Here is a 25,942-nt window from a genome sequence, read left to right on the forward strand (position 1 = left end):
TAGACGTCCTCTACTTTGTTGTTGCAAGTTTTACGTGGCTGCTACGGGCTTAAGCAAGAACCAATCTTACCTACGCATCAAAACCACAACGATAGTTTGTCAAGTTGGTGCTGTTTTAACCTTCGCAAGGACCGGGCGTAGCCACACTCGGTTCAACTAAAGTTGGAGAAACTGTCACCCGCTAGCCACCTTTGTGCAAAGCACGTTGGGAGAACCGGTCTCCCGTAAGCGTACGCATAATGTCGGTCCGGGCCGCTTCGTCCAACAATACCGCCGAACCAAAGTATGACATGCTGGTAAGCAGTATGACTTATATCGCCCACAACTCACTTGTGTTCTACTCGTGCATATAACATCAACACATAAAACCTAGGCTCGGATGCCACTGTTGGGGAACGTAGTAATTTCAAAAAAATTCCTATGCACATGCAAGATCATGGTGATGCATAGCAACGAGAAGGGGAGAGTGTGATCTACGTACCTTTGTAGATCGACAACGGAAGCGTTTGGTTGATGTAGTCGTACGTCTCCACGGCCCGACCGATCAAGCACCAAAACTACGGCACCTCCGAGTTCTAGCACACGTTCAGCTCGATGACGATCCCCGGACTCCGATCCAGCAAAGTGTCGGGGAAGAGTTCCGTCAGCACGACGGCGTGGTGACGATCTTGATGTACTACCGTCGCAGGGCTTCGCCTAAGCACCGCTACAATATTATCGAGGACTATGGTGGAAGGGGCACCGCACACGGCTAAGAATATGATCACGTGGATCAACTTGTGTCAAGGGGTGCCCCCTGCCCCCGTATATAAAGGATCAAGGGGAGGAGGCCGGCCGGCCTCTATGGCGCGCCAAGGAGGAGTCCTCCTCCTAGTAGGAGTAGGACTCCTACTAGGAGGGGGAAAGAAGTGGGGAGGGAGAAGGAAAGGGGGGCGCCGCCCCCCTCTCCTAGTCCAATTTGGACCAGGGGGGAGGAGGCGCGCGGCCCACCTTTGGCTGCCCCTCTCTCTCTCCACTAAGGCCCATATGGACCATTACTTCTCCCGGGGGGGTTCCGGTAACCCTCCGGCTCTCCGGTTTTCTCCGAAATCACCCGGAACACTTCCGGTGTCCGAATATAGCCATCCAATATATCAATCTTTATGTCTCGACCATTTCGAGACTCCTAGTCATGTCCGTGATCACATCCGGGACTCCGAACTAACTTCGGTACATCAAAACTCATAAACTCATAATATAACTATCATCGAAACCTTAAGCGTGCGGACCCTACGGGTTCGAGAACAATGTAGACATGACCGAGACACGTCTCCGGTCAATAACCAATAGCGGAACCTGGATGCTCATATTGGCTCCTACATATTCTACGAAGATCTTTATCGGTCAGACCGCATAACAACATACGTTGTTCCCTTTGTCATCGGTATGTTACTTGCCCGAGATTCGATCGTTGGTATCTCAATACCTAGTTCAATCTCATTACCGGCAAGTCTCTTTACTCATTCCGTAATACATCATCTCGCAACTAACTCATTAGTTGCAATGCTTGCAAGGCTTATGTGATGTGCATTACCGAGAGGGCCCAGAGATACCTCTCCGACAATCGGAGTGACAAATCCTAATCTCGAAATACGCCAACCCAACATGTACCTTTGGAGACACCTGTAGAGTACCTTTATAATCACCCATTTACGTTGTGACGTTTGGTAGCACACAAAGTGTTCCTCCGGCAAACGGGAGTTGCATAATCTCATAGTAATAGGAACATGTATAAGTCATGAAGAAAGCAATAGCAACATACTAAACGATCGGGTGCTAAGCTAATGGAATGGGTCATGTCAATCAGATCATTCACCTAATGATGTGATACCGTTAATCAAATAACAACTCTTTGTCCATGGTTAGGAAACATAACCATCTTTGATTAACGAGCTAGTCAAGTAGAGGCATACTAGTGACACTCTGTTTGTCTATGTATTCACACATGTATTATGTTTCCGGTTAATACAATTCTAGCATGAATAATAAACATTTATCATGATATAAGGAAATAAATAATAACTTTATTATTGCCTCTAGGGCATATTTCCTTCAAGAATATGACCGAAGGAGTAAACCGTGCAGCGAGATGCCGCACACGGCTTGGAACAATTTGTGTGTTCTAGCGGTGCCCCCCCCCACATATATATATATAGGTGGGAGAGGGAGAGGGGCTGCAAGGGGCGCCCCAAGTATGAGTAATCCTACTTGGGCGCCTCCTCCAAGTCGACCTCCCCTTTCCATATCCATCGGAGGGGGAAGGAAAGAGAGGGAGGAGGGGAAGGAAAGGGGGAGGCCGAATCCTCCCCTTTCCTTCTCCCTTCCCTTCCTTTCCTTCTCCTCCTATTCAGCCTATAGGGGGAGCACCAGCACCTTTTGGGGCTGGTCTATCCGACTCTTGGCCCATTAGGCCCATATAGCTTGCCGGGGGTTGCCCGGAACCCCTTCTCGTGACCCGATACGTACCCGGTACCCCCAGAACACTTTCGGCGTCCGAATACTATCGTCCTATATATGAATCTTTACCTCTCGACCATTTCGAGACTCCTCGTCATGTCCGTGATCTCATCCGGTACTCTGAACAACATTCGGTCACCAAATCACATAACTCATATAATACAAAATCATCACCGAACGTTAAGCGTGCGGACCCTATGGGTTCGAGAACTTTGTAGAAATGACCAGTCAATAACTAACAGTGGAACCTGGATGCTCATATTGGTTCCCACATATTCTACGAAGATCTTTATCGGTCGTACCGTAATGACAACATACGTTATTCCCTTTATCATCAGTATGTTACTTGTCCGAGATTCGATCGTCTGTATCTTCATACCTAGTTCAATCTCGTTATCGGCAAGTCTCTTTGCTCGTTCTGTAATACATGATCCTGCAACTAACTCATTAGTCACATTGCCTGCAAGGCTTATTATGATATGCATTACCGAGAGGGCCCAGAGATACCTCTCCGATACTCAGAGTGACAAATCCTAATCTCGATCTATGCCAACCCAACAAACACCTTCGGAGATACCTGTAGAGCATCTTTATAATCACCCAGTTACGTTGTGATGTTTGATAGCACACAAGGTATTCCTCCTGTATCTGGGAGTTGCATAATCTCATAGTCGAAGGAATATGTATTTGACATGAAGAAAACAATAGCAATAAAATTGAACGATCATAATGCTAATCTAACGGATTGGTCTTGTCCATCACATCATTCTCCTAATGATGTGATCCCGTTCATCAAATGACAGCACAGGTCTATGGTCAGAAAACTTAACCATCTTTCATAAACGAGCTAGTCTAGTAGAGGCTTACTAGGGACACAGTGTTTTGTCTATGTATCCACACATGTATCAAGTTTCCGGTTAATACAATTCTAGCATGAATAATAAACATTTATCATGATATAAGTAAATATAAAACAACAACTTTATTATTGCCTCTAGGGCATATTTCCTTCACACTCCCCCAAGCTTGATAGTTGCCAAGGGGAGTGCCCATACCCATGTATTTAGATCTCTTTCTTCGGGGATGTTGATGAAGGAGTTGTTGATGAAGTAGGTTTGTCATCCATCTTCCAAGGCATAGGCTCACCATCATAGAAGGATGATCGAGTCTCCGGGATCCTCAAATCTACAGCCAAACTCATCCTCTTGAATCTATATTCATACTCACAGTTTTGGTTTTGCACGTCATAGATCTGGGCTTGGAGATGCTCGATTTTCTCATGAATCCTGAAGATGGCCTCCTCAATGCTCTTGGGATCCATCTTGTGCTTGTTGGTGAACTCCGCGATCATCATGTGATTTGCGTTGATTCCACGTTCCACCATCCCTTGGCACTTGAAAACTTGTTGCTCCATTGCTTCGAGCCTCATCTCCATGCTTCATGTCTTTTTCGGCCCCTCAACATCGCGGATGTGCAGCATCCCCTCACGCAACTCAATGGCTTGAGGGTGTCGCAGCACCTCCGCAAGGTAGGGTTTGATGACCTTCTCGAAAAACTTGTCCTTGGGGGCGCTTGGAGACGTCATGATGATCTAGATCTGTCAGAAAAGCAGCTCGAAACAAAAACATGAGATATTGTCGTGGTACGGTGGTCAAAACCTTTAGGAGATTATATAATGAAATTTTACCAACCATAAGAAGTATTGTGCAAGAAAACGGAGTCCGGAGGGCACGTGAGGTGGCCACAAGGATGGGGGGCGCGCCCAGCGCCCTCCCCCCTTATGGTGGCCTCGTGTCTCTTTCGGGCTACTTTTAATTTTCCTAATTTTTTAAATATTCCAAAACGTGGAAAAATATCATTGGAAATGTTTTGGACCCGGTTTACTTACCGTACCACATACCTATTCTTTTTCGGAGTCTGAAACGTTCTGGAAAGTGTCCCTTATGTACTCCTCCAGTGTTACGGTATTAATTATATTGGTCTCAATATTTATGGGAGTACCTGAGATATAATTATATTGATTTTTATGGCACCGGAACGATAGACCTCCTCGATAATGTAAGGACCTTTCCATTTAGAGAGAAGCTTTCCTGCAAAAAAAATCTTAAACGAGAGTTGTATAGCAGAACATTATCACCTACATTAAACTCACGCTTTCGTATCCTTTTATCTGCCATCTTTCAACTTTTTTCTTTAAACAACTTGGCATTCTCATAGGCTTGGGTTCTCCATTCATCAAGTGAGCTAATGTCAAATAATAACCTCTTCTCACCGGCAAGTTTGAAATCATAATTGAGCTCTTTAATAGCCCAATATGCCTTATGTTCTAGTTCAAGAGGCAAGTGACATGCTTTTCCATAAACCATTTAATATGGAGACATATCCATGGGATTCTTATAAGCAGTTCTATAAACCCATAATGCATCATCAAGTTTCTTAGACCAATTCTTTCTAGATCTATTAACAATCTTTTGCAAAATTAATTTAAGCTCTCTATTACTCAATTCTACTTGACCACTAGACTAAGGATGATAAGGAGATGCAATTCTATGGTTAACAACATATTTAGCAAGCGTTTTACGGAAAGCACCATGAATAAAATGTGAACCACCATCAGTCATTAAATATCTAGGGACTCCAAACCTCGGAAAAATAACTTCTTTAAGCATCTTAATAGAAGTGTTATGATCAGCACTACTAGTTGGAATAACTTCTACCCATTTAGTAATGTAATCAACATCAACTAAAATATGTGCATACCCATTAGAGGAAGGAAAATGTCCCATATAATCAAAGTCTCAAACATCAAATGGTTCAATAACAAGTGAATAGTTCATAGGCATTTCCCGACATGTACTAATATTACCAATTCTCTGGCATTCATCAGAAGACAAGACAAACTTACGAGCATCTTTAAAGAGAGTGGGCCAATAGAAACCGGATTGCAATACCTTATGTGCAGTTCTATCTCCAGCGTGGTGTCTTTCGTAAGACTCGGAGTTACACTTGCATAGGATTTGTTCCTGTTCATGCTTAGGTACACAACGTCTAATAACACCGTCTACTCCTTCTTTATAAAGGTGTGGGCAATCCCAAAAGTAATGTCTTAAATCATAGAATTTTTTTTCTGGTATGTGAAAAACAATTTATCAATTCCCACCGTCTACTCCTTCAGACCTTATATTGGAATCGTTATTAAAACTAGACAATTACTTTTTCTTTGGAATCAACCTTTTCTTTTGGAATCAACAATCAAGAACATTTTTCTTTTGTAGCAAGGTGGCCCAATCCTTTTTGTAGCAAAGGACAAGCCTGGACGAACTCTTATATAAAGCAAAGCGCTCCTAAGGACACATGAGAATTGTTATCAATCTAGTTTTCATCATGCTCATATGATTCATGTTCGTTACTTTGATAATTTGATATGTGGGTTGACCGGTGCTTGGGTAATGCCATTCCTTGAACAAGCCTCCTACTTATGATTAACCCCGCTCGCAAGCATCCGCAACTATGAAAGAAGTGTTAAGGTAAACCTAACCATAGCGTGAAACATATGGATCCAAATCAACCCCTTACAAAGCAACGCATAACCTAGGGTTGAAGCTTCTGTCACTCTAGTAACCCATCATCTACTTATTACTTCCCAATGCCTTCACCTAGGCCCAAATAATGGTGAAGTGTCATGTAGTCGACGTTCACATAACATCACTAGAGGAGAGATAACATACATCTCATCAAAATATTGAATGAATACCAAATTCACATGATTACTTATAACAAGACTTCTCCCATGTCCTCAGGAACAAACGTAACTACTCACAAAACATATTTATGATCAAGATCAGAGGAGTATTAATTACCATTAAGAATCTAAAAATATAATCTTCCATCGGATAAACCAACTAGCATCAACTAAAAAGAGTAATCAACACCACTAGCAACCCACAGGTACCAATCTAAGGTTTTGGGACCAAGATCGAATACAAGAGATGAACTATGGTTTGAGAGGAGATGGTGCTGGTGAAGATGTTGATGGAGATTGACCCCCTCTCGATGAGAGGATCGATGGTGATGACGATGGCAACGATTTCCCCTTTCTGGAGGGATGTTTCTCCAGCAGAACAGCTCCGCAGGAGCCTAGATTGATTCTACCCAGGTTCCGCCTCGAGACGGAGGCGATTCATCCCAAAAGCTTCCTTTTGATTTTTTTTCCAGGTCAAAACACACCATATAGGCAAAGATGGGCACCGAAGTCATACCAGGGGGCCCACAAGGTCGGGTGGCGCGCCCAGGGGGTAGGGCGCGCTCTGCACCCTTGTGGCTGGCTGGTGGCCCCCCTCTGGTTCTTTCTTCGCTCAATATTTTTTATATATTCCAAAAACTTGCTCTGTGAAGTTTCAGGACTTTTGGATTTGCGCAAAATAGGTCTCTAATATGTGCTCCTTTTTCAGTCCAGAATTCCAGATGCCGGCATTCTCCTCTTCATGTAAATCTTATAAAAAAGAGAGAAAATGCATAAGTATTATGATATAACGTGTAATAACTGTCCATAATGCATTAAATATTAATATAAAAGCATGATGCAAAATGAACGTATCAGGAGGCTCTGCCAAGTGGTGGCAAGGGCGACCACCTCGCGCTTCAGTTCCATGGAAAGGCTCTCCCACAGAGCTTCGCCGCCTGCAATCATGGCCAATGCAGTGCAAGGAAAGAAGATGGGAAGCGGCTTGTGTTGTGGCATGAAATTTGCCGGGTGTGGCCGCCTTTAAATAACAGATTTCGGTGAGGTCAGGCGTCTGGATACGTCAATGCGCACCGTCGGAGTGGGTTTCTCGACCGGCGAACCTGCTGAATGACGACATACGGGCGGATGGGGCATTCAACGGGCGTGGTAGATATCCGTCCCATCTCGTCCAGTAATGTGTCTCCGGCAGAACAGGCGCGGACACCGGAGCCGCGTCGCGGGCAACGCCCTCGGCCAGCGTGCCACTTTAATGGCGGAGGCAGTGAGAGGTCCGTCCACTCTGAGCCGTCTTCAATGTGGAGCGGCGCGCTCTACAGCAGCACGAATGCGGGCGACTAGCGCCGGACGGAAATGCGCGCGAGCGAGGGAGAAGGGGGTTTGGAGGGCCAGGATAGTCAGGAGCGGACGTGGTTGCTGTCTGGAGGCCCGCAAAGCCCTCACATTTACCTTCGATTTACGAGAAAAAATATGTTCAGAGTATGCAGACGGTTTGAGAATCGATGTTGGAGATACCCTTGAGCTTTGACCTAAGTAGGTCCAGAAGTTTGGTCATCTGAAGGGAGCACGAGACGTTTTGCCAAGCCGACCTCCAAGTCCGAGAGACCCAGATGACGGACGCGGTTTCTTAGTACAGACAACGGTCGTCCGGCTAAAACGAGGTCAGCTCGGAATATGTAGCCGTGTAGCCGTTGTGTCCTCGCCCTCCGCCGGCCGCCAACTGCAGGGAAGCAGTCAAGGAGTGGCTGATCAACTGCCTTGGTCGTTGCAGAGAGTGAGAGTGGGTTGGTGTTTGCAGGCGCATCGTGTGAGTTGGTATATTTTATTTTATATTTTTAAAATTGAAGGAGTTCAATTTTATTCCCTCAAAATTAACTCCCAATAAATCTAAGTCCCGTGTGGAAGCTGTTGAAATATATTATTATTAGTGCCTCTCGTTGTCCCTTCTAGTTTTTGAAGCAACTAGCTACAGAATGAATTTATTGTAATGAAGACGTCTCACCGTGTCAAAACAATATTAGAAAAGCGCATCGATCTCACGTTTAAGACCTAAAAGAGACTAGATGTGAAAATAGTGTTGAAACATATTGCCCACCTCTCTTCATCAACTCAGACTTTCAAGTAACTGGTTGGAGTATGGATTCAATTCAATATAAACCTCTCTCATTCCTTTTTTTTGGGTGCCTCTCTCCTTCCTTGCCGAGCGTGAACTAAGCTAGGTCGCTCGTCTGCAGCCCGGACTCGCCCATCTCCGGCTACACCCCTGCCGCCGCCTTCTAGCTCGTCAAAGATGCCAACCCGAGCCATGTCATCCCCTACCGCCTTCTTCTCTTCTCCCCTCCAAGCTCCCACACATCAATCACATCGTCTCACCCTACAAGCCCAACTTCTACCTGCGGGATTTGATCATGTTCTTCCTCAACAACGACAACATCGCCATGGACCTGGATGTGGCGTCTCCGGTGACAGAGAGGTGGGCATGGAGGTGCGGTCCGCAGAAGGTTGGAGGCGCCGTCAGGTAGGAGCTTTGCGATGACGAACGACATTGAGGGTGTGTGGGGTCACGTCGATTGGTTTGAGAGAATTTGGGAAGCCTGCATATTCTGCTCGAATTTGAGCAAAGATGGTTGGATTGATGAGTAACCTTCCAAATTTTGAGGAGTTAAAGGATTTGAGGGAACGTCTAGGTGGGATTTAATTACCCAAACCAAAATTCAAGGAGTTATAGGAATTTGAGTGAAGGGCTAGAAGTGCTCTTGAGCCATCACCGACACTGCTAATCCCGTGTCGCAGCTGCTCTGCTTTGAACACCACTGATCAATCTTTTCAGGTGTGTGTTTGCGCTTGTCGCTCTCCGCGTGAGCTCTAGCACTATTTCACCATGTTTCTCGAACATCAGTTAGGCCTTAAACATATTTGGAGCCTAATTTGTATCTTGCAAGTATATTCTGCTCTCATTCACTAAAAAACATCAATTAGACCCGGGGCATATTTGGAGCCTAGTTTGTTTCTTATAGTTTAATTTTGTCCTCGCTCACTAGAAAAAAGGAATCGGTAAATGTACTCGTAAGGTTGGGATTTTGAAATTTTCATTTAGGTGGACAAATAATTCACCTATTTCATAGCAACTTTGGCAGTCTTTGAGGCAAAACTCGCCATGGTGCTTATCTTGCTTTGAGTTCACGTGGGATTCCTTGTTACTTCTTATAGCTCTTATATGTTTGTGGTTATATTAGCAGCTTTGACCTCTATGATTGAGATTACCGAGGGACTCTAATACCAGTCTTTGTGCAATTTTAGGGTCACCCGCCAATGTGTTTCACTAATCTTTCCCACTTTTCTCATAAGGCGGCCATCTTACTTTTCCGGTCTCCATTAGTAATTGGTGGTACCATGCTCCATCTTCCTCACCTCAAACCCGAGTTTGGAGAAAAGGAGAAGGCGGTAGAGGCACATGTGTGTTTGTTGTGTGGCCACAAATGGCTCGAGGGGTGGTCGTGGCTGCAAGCTGACAAGAAGCCATCTAGTTTGTGCAGGTGACGTGATATAGGCCCAGTTCTTTTGCCAGAATCCGGGGATTCTCCCAGAATCTGACCCCTACCCAGCTTCTCCCAGAATCTATGAGCCCCATTCGTTTTACAATCCTATCTAATTAGATCCTAACTAGATAGGATATGAAAACAAATGAGGCTCAAAGATTCTAGGAGAAGCTGGGTAGGGGTTGGATTGTGGGAGAATCCTAAGATTCTGGCAAAACAACTGGGCCCTAGTTAGGTTGGACGGTGGCTCCACGCAATGTATTGCTTTATATCATGGAAAAGGGGAGGAGGGTGGAGAGGCAGTGGTGACAACATGCGAGGACAGGAGAACGTTATGTGGCGAAGACGAAGTATGGTTCATAAAAGAAGAGTACTTGGAGTATTTTCTTGATTAGATTGCTTGCGGTGGAATCAACCCATCCTATTGAAGTCTTAGACTTGGAACGGGTACTCACATATTTTCTGGATGGGTGTGGCTAGGTCTCACTCGGCTGAGATTTAACCAAGTTTAAGTCAAGTGACATGACATGCAATAGAGAGAAATAAAAACCTGATTCTTTTGCTCAAATCTCAATGTAGATCTCACGGATATTGCATGGATTGAGACTACGTTAAGTCTTAGTTGACTGAGACTTAGCAAGACTGTTTCTGGATTTTTTTTCAGCCTATTTGATGCTATTTTTCAATGGTATGACATGCTCCTTGAGTACAATCTGTTTGTGGTGACTTCCCAGAATCCGCCGTTTCGATCTCTCAAAGATGCTCACAATAGTAGGTTGTGCTTGCGTATATGTTCATAGGGTTTGGCACACGTGTTTGTTGTGAGTGTGCGTCTATACTGTGTTTCTAAAGGAAATATGAAATGATGAATCTAGATCTAAATACTATGCATACATATGCAACTTGTTCAATTTTTAAGCAAGATTTTTGTGGCTTTAGAAATGACAAATCCAATTAAAACCTTGTCCGGCTCCCATGAATTGAGTCCATACTCCAAGAACTGAAATGCATTCCACAAATTTGAGCACAAGAATTGAAACCATAAATTTACTACATACAATTACATGGGACCCACTTGCACGAGTTGATCTGGGAATAAGCTCAAGTTGCTCCTCGGTAAGTAGACAATGCCCATCAAAATTTTGAATTATTTTCATGGAAACTTTATAGCGTGAACACAACCTTGAACTTTTAAATACCAAAGTTCTACGAAAATTTGGACGTCGATTTACTTTTACAGTTGGATCCCCATCCGAACAACATTAGCCAAATTTCAACTGATTTTGAGCAATATTTTATGTGTGAAAACGATATTAAATTCAAAGCACAAAAAATAATACTCCCTCGTTAGCTAATTAATTGGATCGGAGGAAGTAGATTGATTAACTTTTACTTCCGTTTGACATCCAAACATACTATATGTATGGGAATGTTAACTGAAATATTTTGCATCTAATTCAAATGATATGAGAATGGGATTTAGAATCTAACTGAATGAGTTCAGTTCATTTTGGGGTGACAAACGACGTGCAAACAAATATACGTGGAGTTCAGTGAAAACATTAGTAACGTCACTCAAAAACATGCAAAACTTTGAATTAAAAAACTTCATGTAAAAATCAGTTATTTTTGTCATGATATTACACCTTACACAACTCAAACACCCAAATAAAAACAGATGCCACGAGTCATCACTCTGTGTGTACGGGTACGGTCAAATGAAAGAATCAACCAGGTCAACACAAGGAACAAACTTGAGCTTGCAGCGCTCAAGCATCAGACCGTCGTCCATCGCCTAGAACCGGCGGCCGCTGTACCCGCTCGCCTTCTGCCGCCGCTCGGACCGCGCCCGCAGCACGCACAGCTGCGCCTCCCACACGTCCCTCGCGAACCCATCCGCCGGCGGCCTCGCCTCAGCCCGGCCCGTCCTCAGCTCAGCGTCGTACCGCACCCTCGTAGCCGGGTCGGACAGCGTCTCGTAGGCGCGGCGGAGCTCGACGAAGAGCTCCGTGGACTCGGCCCTGCGCGACGGCGGGCACACGTCGGGGTGGTACTGCAGCGCCAGCCGCCGGTACGCGCGCTTGACCTCCTCCTCGCCCACGCCCGCCGAGTGCTCCAGCGACAGCACCTTGTAGTAGTCCGTGGCCCTGCCCGCCGGGCGGCGGACGCCAGCGCTCGCAGCCGCGGCCGCCTTGACAGTGCGGCGGCTCCTCCGGCCAAAGACGGCACCGCCGCTAACACTGACCGTGGCGTTCATGGCTGGTCGAACGTTCCAAGAAAGAAAGAAGTCCTTGCAGGCGGTGTAGAGCGAGGTGCGTACTGGCGGTGACGAAGAACAAAATGTACGGACCATGTATATATAGGCCGGACCGGAGCGGCGCGCCGGAGGACGAGACAAATAGTAAGGAGGTGCGCGGTCGGCCGGTGCGGTAACGCGTTTTAGGTTTGGGTAAATTGGTGGTGAAGGTATACCGTATACGGATGCGCCATTTGGACGGAGACAAAGAGAGTGCGCGTGCGGAAGGTGGCGGTCGACCCGGCCGCACGTAGATTCGCCTGTTTCCGCCGTCTGAGGTTTGACCGTGTGGCTGTTACAGGAGATCATAGTTTATGATGATGGAAGATTCTCCTCCTCACAGACCCGTACGTGCAAATGGTGCAAGAAATTAAAAATCCAGGCGAGCGACAGCTCTGATTAGTTGGTTAATTAATCCGCTCCGGCAATGGGAATAGTTCACGCGCTATTCCTTGTTTCTCTCGGAGCATTGTCTTGGGTGTCATGGCAAATATTATCAATACCTGATGTGCGTAAGCGCATAGCTAAGTTTCACCGTGCTTCCCTCCGTGCTCAAGCCATGCGCTATGCAGCTGTGCCCATACTTTCCTCCTGGCCCTGATGCCACGAGGGAGGGTGGAGCTCCAGTGCAGCGTCCGTGGTACCCAACCATGGAGGGTTCGTCCGACAAAGTGGCTCACCAAGATTCCATCAACAAAACATCCTTAAATATTATGAATGTAACTTCAAATAAACTAACAGCATAGACATATATGCAGCTAATCGATCCAATGTCGCATGCAACTAATTTGACCAATGGCATAGCGAATAACGAACGATACAAAATGGAGCAAAAAATGTACCGTGTCAATAAAGGACTGTGGGGCTTTGCCCTACAGGAAATAGTCAAAAAAAAAAGGTATCATGTCCTACTATGACATTCAGTTGAACATGACATGTGCAGACCTGGCGCCGCCGCTGCCCGTGCTTGTCCACGCCCATTGGAGCTGCGGCGAGTCACACACCTTCTCCGACCCCTCTATTTGCATAAATCCCTCTGGAATCACCCATCCAGACGTCGAATCGTCATTGGTCACGGGTGGTGCAGATGAAGGCTTCCTTGTCGGCGGAAGGGCGGACACGCGCGGGGTGGCCGGGCGCAGCGAAAGGGACACATCCTCCTTGACGTCCACAAGCTCCTTGGCCGGAACATCCTTCGTCGCTGCTTCCCGCTTGCGCAACTTCCTTCGCCACCGCTTCCCGCTTGCGCTGCTTCCTTTGCCCATGCAGCTCATCCTCATGCACGATGACGATGCATCTTCCGTGCCAACGATGGTGATGGGGTACCCAATGGTGACATCTATGGTGGCGGACGGACTGAGCTACAGTGACATAACTGCAGGTGCAGTTGGGTCACTGGCATGTGGGCCAGATGCCTGTTGGGCCCACATGTCAGTGACCCAACTGCACCTACAGGATGGGGAGCAAGGGTGGAGGACAACTATGACTCAGATGCGAGACATGGAGGACAGATGATGAGGAGGGCAATGGACTTGGTCAATTTGGTGAAATTTGAGGTGGGTTTGGTCTATCTTGTCTGGCATGACGGATGGGGCCGGTTGCGTCCGGCCCTCCTCATATTTGTCCCAGATACGAGCTGGATATAAGGGGTGCGATCAGTTCAGACGTATAGGGCCGATTTGAGGGGACCGGATGGACCACCATTTCATGATCGATCACTGACTCAGCCATCCGTCTGGACATATAAGGAACGTTTAAGGAGCTGACTGTAGATGCTATTACTGGCTTATGCGTTTGTAGTACTTAGCACGTTCACATAAATACCGTTCCTATGCCTAGTACACACTTGCTTGTTTACCTAAGCTCAACTCTGGGCGGGCTGGACCAGCCAAAATGAAAGAAATAGCCTGTGGGCCGGTGTTCTAAGGCCCAGCAGTAAAAAAGGTTGTGGACAAATTTTAAAATATTGGGCTGTCCATGGCCCATCCGGCCTTGCTTTAGTTCCACCATTGTGTACCAATACGAATCACCCCTCAAAAAAAAACCAATACGAATCAATACTGCAATTGTTGTCAACGTGATTTATTTATGGATTAAATCAATCAGAAATTCGCTTATTTATCAAACAAAAGTGAACTTTTTGGGGGAGAACTTCAGCTTTATTGATTAAACAACGACATTATACAAAGTTCCGCAGATACAATCCGAAACAGAACGTAAAACACTAGAACTAATAGAGTGCATAGGTGATTTAGCAAACAAATGAGCTTGACATTTAAGTGCACACGAAACATGTTTGAATATCACCGAGTCAAATAGCGCAGAAACACACTTGATATCAGCAACAAGTGAGCCAACAAGGGAATGATCAAAGCAATCAGAGACAAAGATCACATGAGAGACATGTTCATCTACTGACAACTGAACAGCACACCTCAGGGCCATGGCTTCAACCATTTCAGGCTCCAACTCTGTAAAGATCGCCTCGCTGCATGCCACCACGCATCGGTGAGCATGGTCATGCCCATAAGCCTAATACCCGATTTATTCAGCTTAGTGAAAATGGCAGCATCAGAATTAAAGGAGTGAATTGCAAGAAACCACCATATTTGAAGCTTCTCTTGCAGAAAACAACCTGGTCGCTAATCTTTTACAAAAGCCATCGCGCATTCAGTAAAAGTTTTGCAGAGTGCACTGAACCTGTCATTTGGCGCGGTTGAGGGTGTTTCCGACAGGTGGGCCCAAAATCTCTGACGTGTCCTAACGGACGCGCGGACGGCACCGTTTCCTTAAGACCGACGCACTCGGGTCGCGAGAGACAGACCGCCCGCGCCCGACCACATCTCGCTCGCTCTCTCTGCTCTCATGCTCGCTCGCTCCCCTCTCTCTTGCTCCTCTCCTCTCCGACCGCCGCCGGCAGCCATGGTGTCCTGGAGCGACAGCGAGAGCACTGAGGGCTCCGCCGCGCAGTACATCTCCTTCGACGACTCCCCTATCAAGGTCAGAACCTTCTATTGCTCATTTGTGTTATATGGTTTCTAGGGTTCAACATTTGCTCAATTTGAACAAGTTTTTGTTGGATTTCTCAGATCCCAGCTACAACTGATGAGCCGTCGTTCGAGGGTCTTGCTGACGACTTGAATGTGATTTGTGAGCATGAATATCCAGGGAGGAAATATGTTGCATTTGAGGGGATAAATACTGGGAGGAGGTTCATTGCCTGTGCCACTGAAGTAAGTTTTAAGTTGTGACTTTGCAGCATTCCAATTCTTGTTCTAGGGTTTGTAGGTATTGTTCATGTTCTAGGGTTCATAGTTATTATTCATGTTATAGGGTTCATAGTTACTGAATTTAGTTCTAGGGTTCATAGGTACTGTTCTTAGTTGTTGTAAGTGCATCTAGTGCCACCCCTAGTTGGTTTTGGAGTATTGACGACAAACCTGGTTGAGGGACTAATGTGTTTGTGAGAATTGTAGGATAACACAGGTAGAAGTCCCTCATTGATTCGGTTTTCCTACCAGAGATGACCCCTAAAAATGCATGAAGACATTGAAGTCAAAGGTGGTATGTGAAGACATTCACATTGAAGACTATGACAAGAGAAGACATCGCGTGAAGACTATGGAGCACGAAGACTTAGCAGTTTCGTCGTTCTTTTTCTTCTTTGTTGAGTCATAGGAACAACCGTACTGTTAAGTGGGGTCCAAGAGAACCAGTCAGAATGACTGAAGTGATGCTTAACCAAAATCCTATGTCTTCGAGTGAAGACTATGAGAGCAAATCTTATTCAGAGTTGGATAAGTCAGCTTTGCTTGTAGCCCAAGTAAAGTTGTCGTGTGTGCTTGAAATCTGACCGTTGGAACACGTGTCAGTTCCTTAGTGACCCAGGGTCATTTCGGGAAAATCAGGTCGGGTCGCCTTGTGGCTATAAATAGCCCACCCCCTACAACCATAAACGGTTGGCTGCTCAGCGTTAGTGCACGGCTTTTGTCGTTTGAGAGCAACCCACCTCGAAGTCTTTGAGAGAGAATTCCTTGCGAGGATAAAGCCCTAAACACCCAGAGCCAAAGAGTGTTAGGCATCACTTAAGTCTTCTTGTCTGTGTGATCTGAAGACTTATTACACTTGAGGACTATGAATCCTCCAGCCGGTTAGGCGTCGCGTTCTGAGCATCCAAGAGTCATTGTGGATCACCTGTGAACAAAGTCTGTGAAGGTTTGGAAGTCTACCTTGAAGACTTACCAGAGTGATTGGGCGAGGACTGGGTGTCCTTAGCTCAAGGGGAATAAGGTGAAGACACGGTCTTCTTAGTTGAATCTCAGCCTCCCTAACCAGACGTACAGTTGTCACAGCAACTGGAACTGGTCCAACAAATCATTGTCTTCAATGAGTCACTGGTTTCATCATTCCCATTCCTTTACTTACTGTTGGCTCTGGTGAAGTCATTGTATGGTTGCATTATCTTTTGTCTTCACTGAGTGACCGCTTGTTCTGATTGGCTTCACACTATCTTCCTACCTGATCTATACTGCCTAGCTGCTATTAGTCGTTGTGCTTTCACTTCATTGAATACTTGACTATGGCTTGCTTAGTGTAGTCTACCTTCCGCTGCATGGTAATAGGTTTATTTCTATCGTTTGTCTTCGGAACTTCCATGCTTTGAAGACTTCCATAAAAATCGCCTATTCACCCCCCTCTAGTCGATCACTAGCACTTTCAATTGGTATCAGAGCAAGGTACTCCCTTGTTCTGTGTGATTCGGTTTAACCACCTGGAGTTTTAGCTATGTCGACTGCAGGGATAATCAAAGTCTCCGCTGCGTGCCCAGTCTTCGATGGAACTAAATATTGTTGGGTAACGTAGTAATTTCAAAAAATTTCCTACGCACACGCAAGATCATGGTGATGCATAGCAACGAGAGGGGAGAGTGTGATCTACGTACCCTTGTAGATCAACAACGGAAGCGTTTAGCACAACGTGGTTGATGTACTCGTACGTCTTCACGGCCCGACCGATCAAGCACCGAAACTACGGCACCTCCGAGTTCTAGCACACGTTCAGCTCGATGACGATCCCCGGACTCCGAACCAGCAAAGTGTCGGGGAAGAGTTCCGTCAGCACGACAGCGTGGTGACGATCTTGATGTACTACCGTCGCAGGGCTTCGCCTAAGCACCACTACAATATTATCGAGGACTATGGTGGAAGGGGGCACCGCACACGGCTAAGAATATGATCACGTGGATCAACTTGTGTGTCTAGGGGTGCCCTCTGCCTCCGTATATAAAGGATCAAAGGGGGGTGCGGCCGGCCAGGAGAGGGCGCGCCAGGAGGAGTCCTACTCCCTCCGGGAGTAGGATTCCCCCCCTTCCTAGTTGGAATAGGATTCGGGAGGGGGGAAAGAGGAGAGAGAGAAGGAAGGGGGGCGCCGCCCCCCTCTCCTTGTCCTATTTGGACTAGGGGGGGAGGGGCGCGCGGCCCAGCCCTGGCCACCTCTCCTCTCTTCCACTAAGGCCCACTAAGGCCCATATACCTCCCGGGGGGTTCCGGTAACCTCCCGGTACTCCGGTAAAATCCCGATTTCACCCGGAACACTTCCGATATCCAAATATAGGCTTCCAATATATCAATCTTTATGTCTCGACCATTTCGAGACTCCTCGTCATGTCCCCGATCCCATCCGGGACTCCGAACTCCTTCGGTACATCAAAACTCATAAACTCATAATATAACTGTCATCGAAACCTTAAGCGTGCGGACCCTACGGGTTCGAGAACAATGTAGACATGACCGAGACACGTCTCCGGTCAATAACCAATAGCGGAACCTGGATGCTCATATTGGCTCCTACATATTCTACAAAGATCTTTATTGGTCAGACCGCATAACAACATACGTTGTTCCCTTTGTCATCGGTATGTTACTTGCCCGAGATTCGATCGTCGGTATCTTAATACCTAGTTCAATATCGTTACCGGCAAGTCTCTTTACTCGTTCCGTAATACATCATCTCACAACTAACTCATTAGTTGCAATGCTTGCAAGGCTTATGTGATGTGTATTACCGAGAGGGCCCAGAGATACCTCTCCGACAATCGGAGTGACAAATCCTAATCTCGAAATACGCCAACCCAACATGTACCTTTGGAGACACCTGTAGAGCACCTTTATAATCACCCAGTTACATTGTGACGTTTGGTAGCACACAAAGTGTTCCTCCGGTAAACGGGAGTTGCATAATCTCATAGTCATAGGAACATGTATAAGTCATGAAGAAAGCAATAGCAACATACTAAACGATCGGGTGCTAAGCTAATGGAATGGGTCATGTCAATCAGATCATTCACCTAATGATGTGATCCCGTTAATCAAATAACAACTCTTTGTCCATGGTTAGGAAACATAACCATCTTTGATTAACGAGCTAGTCTAGTAGAGGCATACTAGTGACACTCTGTTTGTCTATGTATTCACACATGTATTATGTTTCCGGTTAATACAATTCTAGCATGAATAATAAACATTTATCATGATATAAGGAAATAAATAATAACTTTATTATTGCCTCTAGGGCATATTTCCTTCAAATATCCCTACTAGAAGAATAAGATGCGCATGCATCTTGAAGCCATTGATGTCGACCTATGGTATATCGTCAAGAATGGCGTTCCCAAGGCTGGTGAAGGTGTCACCGCTGCTGTTGTCAAGAAGTTCTTTCAATTGGACTCCACTGCCAAGAACATCATCTGTGGTCATCTGACCAAAGGACAGTATGGCCGTGTGAGTGCTTTGGAAACATCCAAGCTAGTCTGGGACTGGCTCTCCAAGGTCAACGAAGGCGTCTCAACCCAGAGAGATCAAAGAATCAGTGTCCTTCGCAACCTCTTCAACCGCTTCAAGAGAAATGACAATGAGAATGTCAAGCTCATGTTTGATCGACTCACTGACATCACAAATGAGCTTCAAGCCCTCGGCGCTACTGAGATCACCAAGCATGAAGTCATCAAAGCACTCCTGAGATCACTTGACAGCTCGTTTGACACCCTAGCCCTGATGATTCAAGAATGTCCTGACTTCAAGACACTCGATCCGTCTGACATACTTGAGAGGCCCAACACACATGAGTTTCAGCTTTCTGAGAAAAGAGACATCTATGGTCCCAACTATGGGAAAACTCCTGCCTTGAAGGCAAAAGTTGTCTCCTCATCTGAAGAAGAATCTGACAGCAGTTCTGATGATCCTGAAGACATTGGAAAGGAGCTTGCTATGCTTGTGAAGAAGTTCCAAAAATTCACCAAGAAGAAACGCTTCAGAAAGTCTTCACGATCAAGCTCAAGGAATGATGAAGCTTCTGCTCATGACTACAAGAAGAGAACATGCCACAAGTGCAAGAAACCTGGCCACTACATCTCTGAGTGTCCGCAGTGGGACAATGAGAACAAGAAGAAGAAGAAGAAGAGCAAGGAGTATGATTCTGATGACAAGAAGAAGAAGAAATACTCAAAGTCTTCTTCCAAGTCTTCCTCAAAGTCTTCATCACACAAGAAGAGCTCATCTAGCAAGGCTCGTGCATTTGTTGGCAAGGAAATGGATTCAGAGGAGGAGTCCGCTTCTGAGGAGGTGGAGGTGGAGTCTGAGGAGGAGTCCGATTATGGCATTGCAAGTCTGGCTACAGCATACGTTGCCAAGTCCATCTTCAACACTGAAGACAATGACTTCATCACCAACACCGATGCAAATGACAAGGACTACTCCGCTCCCACCTACTGCTTCATGGCACGCGGTGCCAAGGTAAACACACGCACTACTCACTATCAAACATCCAGTGAAGATGACTCTGATTGTGGTTCCAAACCTAGCTACAAAACACTTGCTAAAATTGCAACTGAACAACAGAAAGCAATGGAACATATTAAAAAACTATTAGACAAAAGCGATGACCTGTTGGACGCTGAAATGACTCGATCTCAGTCCTTAATTGAAGACATAAAAAATCTTCATGTTAAGTATGAGGAACTTGAAAGTCGTCATGAAACGCTCTCAACAACTCATGAAAAGCTTTCCTATGATTATCTTCAAAGGAAGAAAGATCTTGAGAAATTGAGAGCGGCTCATGAAGATCTTCAAAAGGAAAACGAGTCACTTCGCGCCAAACAGATCAGTTTCGCTCAGGAAGGATTTGAACCACCATGTCTTAAATGCATTGAGCGTGACAACGCTACTTCTATTGCTGGGTGTTCTACTGCTGCTACTATTGCAATATCTTCAACTGTTGATGTGGTAACTAACCCCTCTGCTGAGGATACCACTGCTATTGCTGATGAAAATGCAAGGTTGAAGACATTGCTTGAAACCGGGATGTACAAAAGTCTCAAAGGGCATCAGACACTATGTGATGTTCTCAAAAGGCAGATCCTGAACCGAAACCCTAGGAAAGAGGGTCTTGGGTTTGACAGGAAAATGAATGTTGATGGCTCTTACTGGAAACCTGAGCAGTACCCCAAAACCACATGGGTTGCTGCAAAGGAACCCTCAGTGGATCCATCCACCCTGTCAGGCTTCAATTGTGCTAATCCCATTGTTATTGATGAATCCTTTGATGCAAACTATAAACTGTTTAAGAATCAGAATGGTGAAGTGTTTGCTAGGTATATTGGTACTAACTGCAGGAATGGGCCACCTATGAAGAAAGTCCGGGTGCCGAAAAGGTTGCTGGAGAATCTTCCTGTGAATGTCGTCATGACACCACAAGTGAAGAAGACAAACCCCAGACCACAGGCTTCATATGGTCCAAAGGCTTCATACAGACAAAGGACTCACCTGAGTCGCACTAATGCAAATGTTTTGCAGGGAAGCCATACTCAGGCCTATGAATATGAGCGTGTTTCATCAAACTGCCATGTTCATAAGACCAAGAACTACTCTGCTTATTCTTATGAGTACTATTGTCCACTAGCAAGACTTTTTGCCAGGGCTCCAAAGCCAAAGTTCTCAGATGCTGCACTTAGACTCATTGCTTCGAAGCCACCCTTGAAGATGTGGGTGGCTAAGAAAGCTTAACTCTCTTTTGCAGGGAATGGTCTCCAGCTGAGAATCAAATTCGTCTGAAGCTATTGCTGGGGACCTTAAACATCTTGTAGGGCGCAAGATCAAATGCCGAAATGGTCTTATTATGTATTTTGTTCCTGAGTCGCTTGCTACTTGCCCTATTGTAAGTGCATCTAGTGCCACCCCTAGTTGGTTTTGGAGTATTGACGACAAACCTAGTTGAGGGACTAATGTGTTTGTGAGAATTGTAGGATAACACAGGTAGAAGTCCCTCATTGATTCGGTTTTCCTACCAGAGACGACCCCTAAAAATGTATGAAGACATTGAAGTCAAAGGTGGTAAGTGAAGACATTCACCTTGAAGACTATGACAAGAGAAGACATCGCATGAAGACTATGGAGCGCGAAAACTTAGATCTTTCGTAGTTCCTTTTTCTTCTTTGTTGAGTCATAGGAACCACTGTACTGTTAAGTGGGGTCCAAGAAAACCAGTCAGAATGACTGAAGTGATGCTTAATCAAAATCCTATGTCTTCGAGTGAAGACTATGAGAGCGAATCTTGTTCAAAGTTGGACAAGTCAGCTTTGCTTGTAGCCCAAGTAAAGTTACCGTGTGTGTTTGAAATCTGACCGTTGGAACATGTGTCAGTTCCTTAGTGACCCAGGGTCATTTCGGACAAATCAGGTCGGGTTGCCTAGTGGCTATAAATAGCCCACCCCCTACAACCATAAACGGTTGGCTGCTCAGAGTTAAAGTACGGCTTTTGTCGTTTGAGAGCAACCCACCTCGAAGCCTTTAAGAGAGAATTCCTTGAGAGGATAAAGCCCTAACCACCCAGAGCCAAAGAATGTTAGGGATCACTTAAGTCTTCTTGTCTGTGTGATCTGAAGACTTATTACACTTGAGGACTGTGAATCCTCCAGCCGGTTAGGCGTCGCGTTCTGAGCATCCAAGAGTCATTGTGGATCACCGGTGAACGAAGTCTATGAAGGTTTGGAAGTCTACCTTGAAGACTTACCAGAGTAATTGGGCGGGGACTGGGTGTCCTTAGCTCAAGGGGAATAAGGTGAAGACGAGGTCTTTTGAGTTGAATCTCGACCTCCCTAACCAGACGTACAGTTGTCACAGCAACTGGAACTGGTCCAACAAATCATTGTCTTCAACGAGTCACTGGTTTCATCCTTCCCTTCTCTTTACTTACTGTTGGTTCTTGTGAAGTCATTGTACGATAGCATCACCATTCGACTTCACTAAGTGATTACGACTACTGATTGGCTTCTCAACATCTTCCTACCTGATCCTTACTGCCTAGCTGCTATTTGTCATTGTGCTTTAACTTCATTGAATACATGACTATGGTTTGCCTAGTGTAGTCTACCTTCCACTGCATGATAATAGGTTTATTTCTATCGTTTGTCTTCGAAACTTATATGCTTTGAAGACTTTCATAAAAATCGCCTATTCACCCCCCCTCTAGTCGATCACTAGCACTTTGAATTGGTATCAGAGCAAGGTACTCCCTTGTTCTGTGTGATTCGGTTTAACCACCTGGAGTTTTAGCTACGTCGACTGCAGGGATAATTAAAGTCTCCGCTGCGTGCCCCGTCTTTGATGGAACTGAATATCCCTACTGGAAGAATAAGATGCGCATGCATCTTGAAGCCATTGATGTCGATCTATGGTATGTCGTCAAGAACGGCGTTCCCAAGGCTGGAGAAGGTGTCACTGCCGCTGATGTCAAGAAGTTCGTTCAACTGGACTCTACTGCCAAGAATATCATCTATGGTCATCTGACCAAAGGACAGTATGGCCGCGTGAGTGCTTTGGAAACATCTAAGCTAGTCTGGGACTGGCTATCCAAGGTCAACGAAGGCGTCTCAACCCAGAGGGATCAGAGAATCAGTGTCCTTCGCAACCTCTTCAACCGCTTCAAGAGAAATGACAATGAGAATGTCCAGCTCACATTTGATCGACTCACTGACATCACAAATGAGCTTCAAGCCCTCGGCGCTACTGAGATCACCAAGCATGAAGTCGTCAAGACACTCCTGAGATCACTTGACAGTTCGTTTGACACCCTAGCCCTAATGATTCAAGAACGTCCTGATTTCAAGACACTCGATCCGTCTGACATACTTGAAAGGCTCAACACACACGAGTTTCTGCTTTCTGAGAAAAGAGACATCTATGGTCCCAACTATGGGCAAACTCGTGCCTTGAAGGCAAAGGCTGTCTCCTCATCTGAAGAAGAGTCTGACAGCAGTTCTGATGATCCAGAAGACATTGGAAGGGAGCTTGCTATGCTTGTGAAGAAGTTCCAAAAATTCACCAAGAAGAAAGGCTTCAGAAAGTCTTCACGATCAAGCTCAATGAATAATGAAGCTTCTGCTCATGACTACAAGAAGAGAACATGTCACAAGTGCAAGAAACCTGGCCACTACATCTCTGAGAGTCCACAGTGGGACAATGAGAACAAGAAGAAGAAGAAGAGCAAGGAGTATGACTCTGACGACAAGAAGAAGAGCAAGGAGTATGACTCTGACGACAAGAAGAAGAAGAAATAGTCAAAATCTTCTTCCAAGTCTTCCTCCAAGTCTTCATCACACAAGAAGAGCTCATCTTGCAAGGCACGTGCGTTTGTTGGCAAGGAAATGGACTCTGAGGATGAGTCCGCTTCTGAGGAGGCGGAGGTGGAGTCTGAGGAGGAGTTCGATTCTGGCGTTGCAAGTCTGGCTACAGCATACGTTGCCAAGTCCATCTTCAACACTGAAGACAATGACTTCATCACCGACACCGATTCAAATGACAAGGACTACTCTGCTCCCACCTACTGCTTCATGGCACGCGGTGCCAAGGTAAACACACGCACTACTCACTATCAAACATCCAGTGAAGATGACTCTGATTGTGGTTCCAAACCTAGCTACAAAACACTTGCTAAAATTGCAACTGAACAACAGAAAGCTATGGAACATATTAAAATACTATTAGACAAAAGCGATGACCTGTTAGACGCTGAAATGACTCGATCTCAGTCCTTAATTGAAGACATAAAAAATCTTCATGTTAAGTATGAGGAACTTGAAAGTCGTCATGAAACGCTCTCAACAACTCATGAAAAGCTTTCCTATGATTATCTTCAAAGGAAGCAAGATCTTGAGAAATTGAGAGCGGCTCATGAAGATCTTCAAAAGGAAAACAAGTCACTTCGCACCAAACAGATCAGTTTCGCTCAGGAAGGATTTGAACCACCATGTCTTAAATGCATTGAGCGTGACAACGCTACTTCTATTGCTAGGTGTTCTACTGCTGCTACTATTGCAATATCTTCAACTGTTGATGTGGTAACTAACCCCTCTGCTGAGGACACCACTGCTATTGCTGATGAAAATGCTAGGTTGAAGACATTGCTTGAAACAGGGATGTACAAAAGTCTCAAAGGGCATCAGACACTATGTGATGTCCTCAAAAGGGAGATTCTGAACTGAAACCCTAGGAAAGAGGGTGTTGGGTTCGTAAGGAAAATGAATGATGATGGCTCTTACTGGAAACCTGAGCAGTACCCCAAAACCACATGGGTTGCTGCAAAGGAACCTTCAGCAGATCCATCCACCCTATCTGGCTTCACTTGTGCTAACCCCATTGTTATTGATGAATCCTTTGATGCAAACTATAAACTGTTTAAGAATCAGAATGGTGAAGTGTTTGCCAGGTACATTGGTACTAACTGCAGGAATGGACCGCCTATGAAGAAGATCTGGGTGCCGAAAAGGTGTTTGGAGAATCTTCCTGTGAATGTCATCATGACACCACAGGTGAAGAAGACAAACCCCAGACCACAGGCTTCATACGGTCCAAAGGCTTCATACAGACAGTGGACTCACCTGAGTCATACTAACGCAAATGTTTTGCAGGGAAGCCATACTCAGGCCTATGAATATGAGTGCGGTTCATCAAACCGCCATGTTCATAAGACCAAGAACTATTCTGCTTATTCTTATGAATACTATTGTTCACCTGCAATATTTTTTGCTAGGGCTCCAAAGCCAAAGTTCTCAGATGTTGCACTTAGACTTATTGCTTAGAAGCCACCCCTGAAGATGTGGGTGGCTAAGAAAGCTTAACTCTATTTTGTAGGGAAAGGTCTCCAGCCGAAAACCAAAATCGTCTGACACTATTGCTGGGGACCTTAAACATCTTGTAGGGCGCAAGATCAAATGCCCAAATGGTCTTACTATGTACTTTGTTTCTGAATCGCTTGCAACTTGCCCTATCAGTCCTAATCTCGATCTAAGCTTTAATAATCCACTGGTTCGTCAAATGTTTTTGCTTCACAATTCTATTCGTGCAGCCTATCCCCCTAACTGCACTGTAGGGTACGACACGAGCTGCTTCAGAATGGATTATTGATAGTGGGTGTACAAATCACATGACTGGCAAGCGAAGCCTTCTCATGGACTCAACTTTACGTCCATCAGACAAAAGTCACATCACATTTTCTGACACTGGTAAAAGCAAGGTATTGGGTCTAGGTAGAGTTGCAATCTCAAAGGATCAACACATGGATAAAGGCATGCTTGTTGAATCCCTTGGTTTCAACTTAATGTCTGTCTCAATGCTTTGTGATTTAAACATGATTGTGATGTTTGTAAAATACCATTGCCTTGTACTAATGGAATCTGACAAGTCTCTAGTGTTTGAAGGGTATCGAAAAGATGATTTGTATGTTGTAGATTTCTCAGCAGGACCACAACTTGCAGTATGTCTTCTAGCAAAAGCTTCTGAATGCTAGCTCTGGCATCGAAGGCTAGGGCATGCTGGC

General features: G+C 45.5%; 1 pseudogene; it reads left to right on the forward strand.

Annotated features, from left to right (window-relative positions):
* Positions 1-14,995: 14,995 nt before the first annotated feature.
* Positions 14,996-25,942, forward strand: part of LOC125506039 — a 33,271-nt pseudogene continuing 22,324 nt past the window's right edge.

This window comes from Triticum urartu, chromosome 5 (genome assembly GCF_003073215.2).
Source record: "Triticum urartu cultivar G1812 chromosome 5, Tu2.1, whole genome shotgun sequence".
NCBI classification, from domain to species: domain Eukaryota; kingdom Viridiplantae; phylum Streptophyta; class Magnoliopsida; order Poales; family Poaceae; genus Triticum; species Triticum urartu.